The sequence below is a fragment of the Rhinoderma darwinii genome, chromosome 5 (assembly GCF_050947455.1).
Source record: "Rhinoderma darwinii isolate aRhiDar2 chromosome 5, aRhiDar2.hap1, whole genome shotgun sequence".
Taxonomy (NCBI): Eukaryota; Metazoa; Chordata; class Amphibia; order Anura; family Rhinodermatidae; genus Rhinoderma; species Rhinoderma darwinii.
The window spans coordinates 197,009,026-197,019,508 of NC_134691.1; positions in this window are offsets into that span (position 1 = coordinate 197,009,026).

The window sequence follows — 10,483 nt, forward strand, 5'->3', positions numbered from 1 at the left end:
TTGCCCCTGAAAAAAATAGCCTTTTGACATTTTCTTAAAAATGTGAGAAATTGCTACGAAAATTCTAAGCCATGTAACGTCGTAGAAAATAAAAGGACGTTCAAAAAACGATGCAAACATAAAGTAGACAGATGGGATATGTGAAATAGTAACAATTTTGTGTAGTATTACTATCTGTTTTACAAGTAGATACATTTAAATTTAGAAAAATGCAAATTTTTGCAAATTTTCTCCAAATTGTAATGTTTTTCACAAATATTGAATTTATCGACCACATTTTTTTCACTAACATGAATTACAATATGTCACGAGAAAACAAATCTCAAAACCACTTGGATAGGTAAAAGCATTCAAAAGTTATTACCACATAAAGTAACATGTCGGATTTGAAAAAATCGGCTTCGTCCTCGAGGCCAAAACAGGCTCAATCCTGAAGGGGTTACATAGTTAGTACGGTTGAAAAAAGACACGTCCATCAAGTTCAACCAAGGGACGACAAAAGGGAAGGGAAAAATTTCTACACATAGGAGCTAATATTTTTTAGTTCTAGGAAATTATCTAAGCCTTTTTTAAAGCCATCTACTGTCACTGCTGTGACCAGCTCCTGCGGTAGACTATTCCATAGATTCACAGTTCTCACAGTAAAGAAGGCTTGTCGCCTTGGCAGGTTGAACCTTTTTTTCTCCAGACGGAGGGAGTGCCCCCTTGTCTTTTGAGTGGGTTTTACATGAAACAGGATTTCACCATATTTTTTGTATGTGCCTTTAATATATTTATATAAATTAATCATGTCCCCCCTTAGTCGTTTTTTTTCAAGGCTAAATAGGTTTAATTCTTTTAATCTTCCCTCATAACTTAGATTCTCCATGCCCCTTATTAGATTCGTTGCTCTTCTTTGTATTTTTTCCAACTCCAGGGCATCCTTTCTATGAACTGGAGCCCAGAACTGAACTGCATATTCTAGATGAGGCCTCACTAATGCTTTGTAAAGTGGTAATATTATATCCCTGCCCGCGAGTCCATGCCTCTTTTTTTTTCTAACTTTTTCTTCACTATGGCGGCTGCCATTTTTTTTTCATCTCTGTATGTGTCGATTAACGACACATACAGAGATGGAATACGGCACATACATCCCCATAGAGAATGCGAACGGGAGCCGTTCCATTCACTATGGTGTACGCCGTCTGTGTGGGAACGGAGCATGCGCCGCTCCCACACAGTCCAAATGGAAGGTCTTCGGCTGAGCGACATCCGGCGCCATTTTCTTGTGGACCGGAAGCCGCGGCCGGACAGTTAGATGACTACTTCCGGTCGCGGCTTCCGGACATGTGATTAGAAGCAAGGAATAGGAGCGGACGGAGCGGCGGCGGCAGGAGCAGGTAAGTTATTTCTGTGTATGTACGTGTTTTAGTGTGTGATTACTACTGTATGTAAGCCTACTACACTGTGTGTTCGCTCAAAAAATGGCGGCACACAGTGTAGGAGATTTGAACATTCAATCCCCTCCTTTCTCCTGGCACTAGCCAGCATAAAGGAGGCGGGATTGTTTGAGGACGCTAGAGCGAGTGTGTCGTCTCAAATTTTGCAGCATAAAGCAATGCAGTTGCTTTACCACATGCCAATGCTGCAATTTTGGGAATTGCTCCCTCTAGTGACCAGCACAGGGAAATGTTATAAATTAGAATCTAATTTATAATATTTCCTGACTTGTGAAAAAAATGTAAAAAATGTGAACAATGTCTGATCATGTATATAATACCTGTTGTAATGATAGGGGTAGGGAAACAGACAAGTGAGCCCTAATCTACCCGCCACTCAGTCCCTGGCTACTTGCAAAGACCCGCCCTAGTCGACGGGGTACAACTGGGCGACGGTCCCTACGCTCAATAAGTGCACGACAGACAAACAGACAAGGGTACAAAGAAGCTAAGGGAAATGGGGCAGTTGCCCACGGAAACACCGTGAGCAACAAGAGTGGTGAACGAGCCGAGTCAAACCAGGAGTGTACGAGGTACCAAACGCAGAGCAGGAGAGTAGTGAACAAGTTGCGTCAAACCAGGAGTGTACGAGGTACAAACGCAGAGCAGGAGAGTAGTCAGTAAGCCAGAGTCAATATTAAGCAGGGTCAAATAGTTCAGAAGCTGCAGCAGGGCCAGGAAACCAAACGAGAAGAATCACAAGCAAGGAGGAACAGGAAAGGCAGGTATAAATAGACAGAGGGCGGGAGCTAGCTCCGTCTGGCCAGGCTGTGATAGGCTCTCCCACTCCTAAGCCTGCCACCCTGAGTGGTGGAAGATGGAGTAAGTCTCACAGACATAGAAGCAGGTGCAGACTGATTACCTATGGGCGTTGATACAGAATCTGTGCCTGGCAGATCCTTTACAGTACCCCCCCTTTTATGAGGGGCCACCGGACCCTTTCTAGGTGGACCTGGTTTATTGGGGAAACGAAGGTGGAACCTCCTGACCAATACCCCAGCGTGAACATCCCGGGCGGGTACCCAAGTCCTCTCCTCAGGCCCGTATCCTCTCCAATGGACCAGGTACTGGAGGGAGCCTTGGACCATCTTACTGTCCACAATCTTGGCCACCTCGAATTCCACCCCCTCAGGGGTGAGAACGGGGACAGGAGGTTTCCTCGAGGGAGCCAAGGAGCGTTTAAGGAGGGAGGCATGAAACACGTCGTGTACTCGAAAAGATGGGGGCAACTCCAGTCGGAAGGAGACAGGATTAAGGACTTCAATGACCTTGTACGGCCCTATAAACCGGGGAGCAAACTTCTTGGACGGGACTTTAAGGTGCAAGTTCTTCGACGATAGCCACACCAGATCCCCGACCATAAACAAGGGGTTAGTAGAACGTCTTCTATCTGCCTGAGTTTTTTGTATGCTCTGGGACGCCTCTAGGTTCTTCTGAACCTGGGCCCAGACTGTGCACAGTTCCCGATGAACGACCTCTACCTCGGGATTGTTGGAACTACCAGGTGAAACGGAGGAGAACCGTGGATTAAACCCAAAATTACAGAAAAAGGGGGAGACCCCTGACGAGTTACTGACCCGGTTATTAAGGGAAAATTCGGCGAGGGGAATGAATGAGACCCAATCATATTGACAGTCAGAGATAAAACACCTTAAATATTGTTCTAGAGACTGATTAGTCCTCTCAGTTTGGCCATTGGTTTCAGGATGGAAGGCAGAGGAGAAGGACAGATCAATCTCCAACTTTTTACAGAAGGCTCTCCAAAACAATGAAACAAATTGTACCCCTCTGTCAGAAACAATATTGACAGGGACCCCATGGAGACGCAGGATGTGATTGACAAACAAGGTAGCTAACGTCTTAGCATTGGGTAGTTTCTTGAGGGGCACAAAGTGGCACATCTTACTGAAGCGGTCTACTACAACCCACACCACCGACTTGCCTTGAGATGGAGGCAAATCGGTGATAAAATCCATGGAGATATGGGTCCAAGGTCTCTGGGGAATGGGCAAAGAACGTAGTAAGCCCGCTGGTCGGGACCTGGGAGTCTTGGACCTAGCACAAACCTCACAAGCGGCGACGTAGGCCTTAACGTCTTTAGGCAACCCAGGCCACCAATAGTTTCTGGCAATGAGGTGCTTGGTACCCAGGATGCCTGGATGACCAGATAGTGCGGAGTCATGATTTTCCCTAAGTACCCTTAGCCGGAATTGCAGGGGAACAAACAGCTTGTTCTCAGGAAGGTTCCCGGGAGCTGAACCTTGATCAGCCACAATTTCAGAGACTAAATCAGAATCAATCGAGGAAATGATTATACCTGGAGGAAAAATCCAAGCAGGATCTTCCTCCAAAGGAGGGCTGGCCATGAAGCTACGCGACAGTGCATCAGCCTTAATATTTTTAGACCCAGCCCTATAGGTAACCAAAAAGTTGAATCTGGTAAAAAATAACGCCCATCGAGCTTGTCTCGGGTTTAGCCTCCGGGCAGATTCTAGGAAAACCAGATTCTTGTGGTCGGTAAGGACTGTTACCTGGTGCCTAGCCCCCTCCAGGAAGTGGCGCCACTCTTCAAATGCCCATTTAATGGCTAAGAGTGTCACGACTGGTTCGTGGACCCACTGGGCCGTACCATCTTGGCGGTATGGCAGCTGGCCAACAGGACGCAGGTAAATGTTTATAGTTCGTATAGGGTACCTGTGGCAGCTCAGATAGTAGCGAGGCAGGCTAGGCAGGAACTTGGCAGCAGGTGGACGTCAGGTGTGGAGAGTCAGGTCAGGCGTAGAATACAGTACAGCACGGCTACAGCAAGCACGACACTAGATTCAGGATACAGGAACAGGAAAAGGAAAACACTGGGAGCAGGAAACACTAGGGGGCCATTTGCAAGACAGACTAGGGATACAACAACAAGGCTCAGGCGTGGGAGGATGGGGCTGGGACCTTCTTATAGCCCAGGGTGCTCTGGAGCAATTAGGTCAAATCACCAACATGCTTCTTAAGTCTGGACTGAGCTCGTGAGCGCACCCTGGTGGTCATAGTGGAGCAGGACGGCCGTATGTGCAGACATCTCTTGAGAGAAGGGCGTCGACTGGATGGAAGGAGTTCGTGGTCAGCGACCACGGACGTTACAGTATCCCCCCTCTTACGCCCCCTCCTCTTGGGACCAGAACGAGAGAGAAACTTCTTGATGAGGGTAGGAGCGTTGAGATTCTCCTCTGGCTCCCAGGACCTCTCTTCTGGACCAAACCCCTTCCAATCTACTAAATAAAAGGTTCTTCCTCTTACTTTTTTAATGTCCAAGATCTCCTTAACCTCGAAGGTGTCTGAAGGGCCGCTGGAGGCAACAGCAGGGCTTGGAGTCTTGGTAAAGCGGTTCAGAACCACTGGCTTCAAGAGAGAAACATGGAAGGAGTTGGGGATCTTGAGGGTAGGAGGCAGCCGAAGCTTGTAGGCGACAGGGTTGATCTTCTGTAGGATCTCGAAAGGACCGAGGAACCTGGGAGCAAACTTGCATGACGGTACTCTTAGTCGAATGTTCCTGGAGGACAGCCAGACCTTTGTGCCAGGAAGAAACTGAGGTGGTTCTCTTCTCCTTGTGTCCGCCCTCCGTTTCATACGATCCACCGCCAGCAGGATGGAGGATCGAGTTTGCCGCCAAATTCGTAGAAAGTCCTTGAAGGCTGCGTCAGCAGCTGGTACCTTGGATGAATCAGGAACCGGGAGAGGTATTCGTGGGTGTTGACCAAGGACTATGAAGAACGGAGTGTTCCTTGTGGACTCGCTGGTATGACTGTTGTAGGAGAATTCAGCCCACGGGAGCAACTGTACCCAGTCATCATGTTGCCTAGAGACGAAGTGACGCAGGTAGTTCTCCAAGATTTGATTGATCCTCTCGACCTGTCCATTGGACTGAGGATGGTAGGCCGAGGAAAAGTCCAACTTCACACCTAGAAGTCCGCAGAGGGCTCTCCAGAACCTCAAGGTGAACTGAACCCCCCGATCAGACACAATATGCTGTGGCAAGCCGTGCAGGCGGAAGATGTGTTGGATAAACAGTTTGGCCAGTTGGGGAGCAGATGGAAGACCGGTCAAAGGAATGAAGTCGGCCATTTTTGAAAATCGATCCACGAACACCCAGACAGTGCTGCATCCGGCAGAGAGGGGCAGGTCCGTAATAAAGTCCATAGCTATATACTGCCAGGGAGCATCGGGCACAGGCAATGGCTGGAGCAAACCAGCGGGTCTGGAGTGAGCGACCTTGTTAGTTGCACACACAGAGCAGGAGGAAACAAAGTCCATAACATCTTTGGGCAGCGTGGGCCACCAGAAATGTCGGGCAATCAAATCCCGGGTCTTACGGATCCCCGCGTGACCTGCCAGTCTAGAGGCGTGTCCCCAGCGGAGGACTCTCCTTCGGTCAGCCATGCGCACAAAAGTTCTCCCTGGAGGGATGTCCCCAACTTGCAGTGGGTTGACTGAAACAATACAGGACGGGTCGATAATGTTCTGGGGCATCTCCATAGTGTCCTCCGTCTCGAAAGACCTGGATAAGGCATCGGCCCTCACATTCTTGTCAGCCGGGCGATAATGGAGCTCAAACTGGAACCTGGCAAAGAACAGTGACCACCTGGCCTGACGAGGATTCAGCCGTTGGGCTGTCTGGAGGTAGGTGAGGTTCTTGTGGTCCGTAAAAATCAGGATGGGGTGAGCTGCGCCCTCAAGCAGATGTCTCCACTCCTCCAGGGCCAATTTGATGGCCAGTAACTCTCGATCCCCAATCGAGTAGTTGCGTTCTGCGGAAGAGAAGAGCTTAGAAAAATATCCACATACCCTTGACTTGCCCTTGGAACCTCTCTGGAACAGGAGTGCACCAGCACCGACAGAGGACGCGTCCACCTCCAACGAGAACTGTAGGGAAATGTCTGGATGATGGAGGATAGAGGCTGATGTGAAGGCACTCTTCAGGGTATTGAATGCTGACTCTGCCTCAGGAGTCCACACCTTGGCGTTCATGCCCTTCTTGGTGAGGTTAGAGATAGGAGATGTTAATGAAGAGAAGTTTGGGATGAACTGTCTGTAAAAATTGGCGAATCCCAGAAAGCGCTGTATGGACCTCAAGCCTTGAGGACGTGGCCATTCCAGGACGGACTTTACCTTTTCAGGATCCATCTTGAGGCCTTTATTCGAAATGATGTAGCCCAGGAAGGGTAGAGCATCTCTCTCAAATACGCATTTCTCCAATTTGGGGTACAGTTGATTCTCCCTTAATCGCAGCAAGACTTGACGGACATGTTTCTGATGCGTCATAGGATCTGGAGAAAAAATTAAGATGTCATCAAGATAGACTACTACACAAACATAAAGGAGGTCACGGAAAATGTAATTCACAAACTCCTGGAAGACCGCGGGAGCATTACACAGGCCGAAGGGCATTACTAGATATTCATAGTGTCCGTCCCGGGTGTTAAATGCAGTCTTCCATTCGTCACCCTGGCGAATCCGGATTAGGTTGTAAGCCCCCCGCAGGTCTAACTTGGAAAAGATCTTGGCACCACGTATACGGTCAAATAATTCTGAGATCAATGGCAATGGATATTTATTTTTCACCGTGATCTGGTTGAGTCCCCGGTAGTCTATACAGGGACGAAGAGAACCATCCTTCTTTTTGACGAAGAAGAACCCGGCTCCTGCCAGGGAGGAAGACTTGCGTATGAAGCCCCGCTCCAAGTTCTCTCTAACATAGGCGGACATAGACAGAGTCTCTGGCAGAGAGAGAGGATATAGCCTGCCACGGGGAAGGGAAGCACCAGGAACCAGCTCAATAGGACAGTCATACGCCCAATGTGGGGGCAGTGTCTCCGCTTCTTTCTTGCTGAAGACGTCCGCAAATGAAGCAAAATGACTAGGCAATCCTGCCAGTGACTGAGGCAGAGGAGACTGAGCCAAACGAATCTGTCCCAGGCAACGATTGTAACACTCAGGGCCCCACTGGAGAACCTCTCCAGAGTTCCAGTCCAGGACTGGGGCATGTAATCGGAGCCAAGGCAGGCCCAGCAACACAGGATCAACGGCTCTGGGTAGGACATAGAACGACAGCAGTTCGGAGTGGAGGGCCCCTACTTGGAACCTCAGTGGTTTGGTCACAGCAACAACTGGGTTAGGCAGGGGTAGACCATCTACAGAAGCAATTGTCAACGGGCTCTCCATAGGGATGGTAGGCAACTGAAGAATGTCCACCAGGTCTCTACGGATGAAATTAGCCGCGGATCCTGAGTCCAGATACGCAGAGACCTGATGCATTCTCTCGCCGGACACTATGGTCGCTGGTATGGACAATTTGGATGAAAGCCCCTTTTTACCAAGGGTTGTCACTCCTAGCAACCCTAGGCTTTGAGGCTTTAGGGGACACAGGCGCACAAGATGGCCACCGAGGCCGCAATAGAGACAAAGTCCCGAAGTGCGTCTGCGTTGTCTCTCCTGGGCGGATAGCTTACCCCGGTCCATCATCACAGATTCCTTAGGAGGATCGACATCTGAGGACAGCAGGGGTTGCTGCAAAGTAGGTCCCAGACTAGGAGGGTCTCCCTCCCGACGAACCTCTTGGAGGTGTTCTCGGATCCGTATGTCAATCTGGGCGGACAGAAGGATGAGGTCATCCAGGGTAGATGGCAGGTCTCGAGCGGCAAGTTTGTCCTTAATCTTAGGGGACAGTCCATTCCAGAATGCCGCCACCAGAGCCTCATTGTTCCACAACAGTTCTCCCGCCAGGGTGCGGAAGTAGATGGCGTACTCACTTACGGAGGTGTCTCCTTGGCGTAGTTTAATCAAGGCAGCCGCTGCAGATGAGGCCCGTCCAGGCTCCTCAAATACCATGCGAAAGGTCCGGAGAAAGGCTTGGAAGTCACAGGTCTCAGGTCCTTGTCTCTCCCAGATAGGGTTCGCCCATGCAAGAGCCTTTCCGGTGAGGAGAGAAATGATGAATGCGACCTTTGCGCCGTCAGATGAAAATGTCCTGGAACACAGGCTGAAATGGATCTGGCACTGGTTCAAAAATCCACGACAGGAACCTGCGTCTCCATCATAGCGGTCTGGAAGTGGCAAAGAAAAACACGGGTCGACACTGCCAGGAGGTGTAGTCTGAGGATCAACACTGCCAGGAGGTATAGTAGGAGGAACAGCAGCTCTTGCTTCCTGCTGACGAACGAGAGTGTTCAAAGCTTGGAGGAGTTGGTCCTGTCGAGACTGGAGATCCAGCAAATCCGCCCGCATCTCTTGTGACGTCGTCATGGTCTTGGATTGACCAGCGGGGTCCATGGCCTGAGCCTACTGTCACGACTGGTTCGTGGACCCACTGGGCCGTACCATCTTGGCGGTATGGCAGCTGGCCAACAGGACGCAGGTAAATGTTTATAGTTCGTATAGGGTACCTGTGGCAGCTCAGATAGTAGCGAGGCAGGCTAGGCAGGAACTTGGCAGCAGGTGGACGTCAGGTGTGGAGAGGCAGGTCAGGCATAGAATACAGTACAGCACGGCTACAGCAAGCACAACACTAGATTCAGGATACAGGAACAGGAACAGGAAAACACTGGGAGCAGGAAACACTAGGGGGCCATTTGCAAGACAGACTAGGGATACAACAACAAGGCTCAGGCGTGGGAGGATGGGGCTGGGACCTTCTTATAGCCCAGGGTGCTCTGGAGCAATTAGCTCAAATCACCAACATGCTTCTTAAGTCTGGACTGAGCTCGTGAGCGCACCCTGGTGGTCATAGTGGAGCAGGACGGCCGTATGTGCAGACATCTCTTGAGAAAAGGGCGTCGACTGGATGGAAGGAGTTCGTGGTCAGCGACCACGGACGTTACAAAGAGTTCGCGGTTGCCAATATCATAGTTACTCTCAGTGGGCAAAAACTTCCTGGAGAAGTAGGCACAGGGACGGAGATGGGTGAGGGACCTGGTACCCTGGGACAAGACAGCCCCCACTCCCACCTCGGACGCGTCAACCTCCACGATAAATGGCTCCATTTGGTTGGGCTGAACCAGCACCGGGGCCGAGATAAAGCACTTCTTAAGGACCTCAAAAGCCTGGACAGCCTCAGGAGGCCAGTGGAGGAGATCAGCACCTTTGGGAGCGAGGTCCGTAAGAGGCTTAGCGATGACCGAGAAGTTAGCAATAAATCTCCTGTAATAATTAGCGAACCCCAAGAAGCACTGTAACGCCTTCAGGGAGGCAGGTTGGACCCATTCCGCCACAGCCTGGACCTTGGCGGGGTCCATGCGGAATTCATGAGGAGTGAGGATTTGACCCAAAAATGGTATCTCCTGCACCCCAAACACACATTTTTCGGTCTTCGCAAACAGTTTGTTTTCCCGAAGGACCTGGAGCACCTTCCTGACATGCTCAATGTGGGAGGACCAGTCCTTGGAAAACACAAGTATGTCATCAAGGTACACTACAAGAAATACCCCCAGGTAATCTCTTAAAATCTCATTTATGAAATTCTGGAAGACCGCGGGAGCATTACACAACCCAAAGGGCATGACGAGGTATTCGAAATGACCTTCGGGCGTGTTAAACACAGTCTTCCACTCATCCCCCTCTTTGATGCGGATAAGGTTATACGCCCCCCGTAGATCAAACTTAGAGAACCATTGGGCCCCCTGAACCTGATTAAAGAGATCAGGAATCAAAGGAAGGAGATACTGGTTCCTTACAGTGACCTTATTCAAGTTACGGTAGTCAATGCATGGCCTAAGACCACCATCCTTCTTCCCTACGAAGAAGAAGCCAGCACCTACCGGAGAAGTAGAGGGGCGAATGTAACCCTTGCCCAGGCATTCCTGGATATACTGAACAACCTACAAAACCTCTGACCAAAACAATGGCATAGAAAGGGGTCCCTTAATACAAGTAGACAACCTAAAGCGAACAAAAAAGGGACATAGCCCTGAAGATAATAATAATAAACTATGAAATATACAAAAGTACACAATCTTTATTAGAAA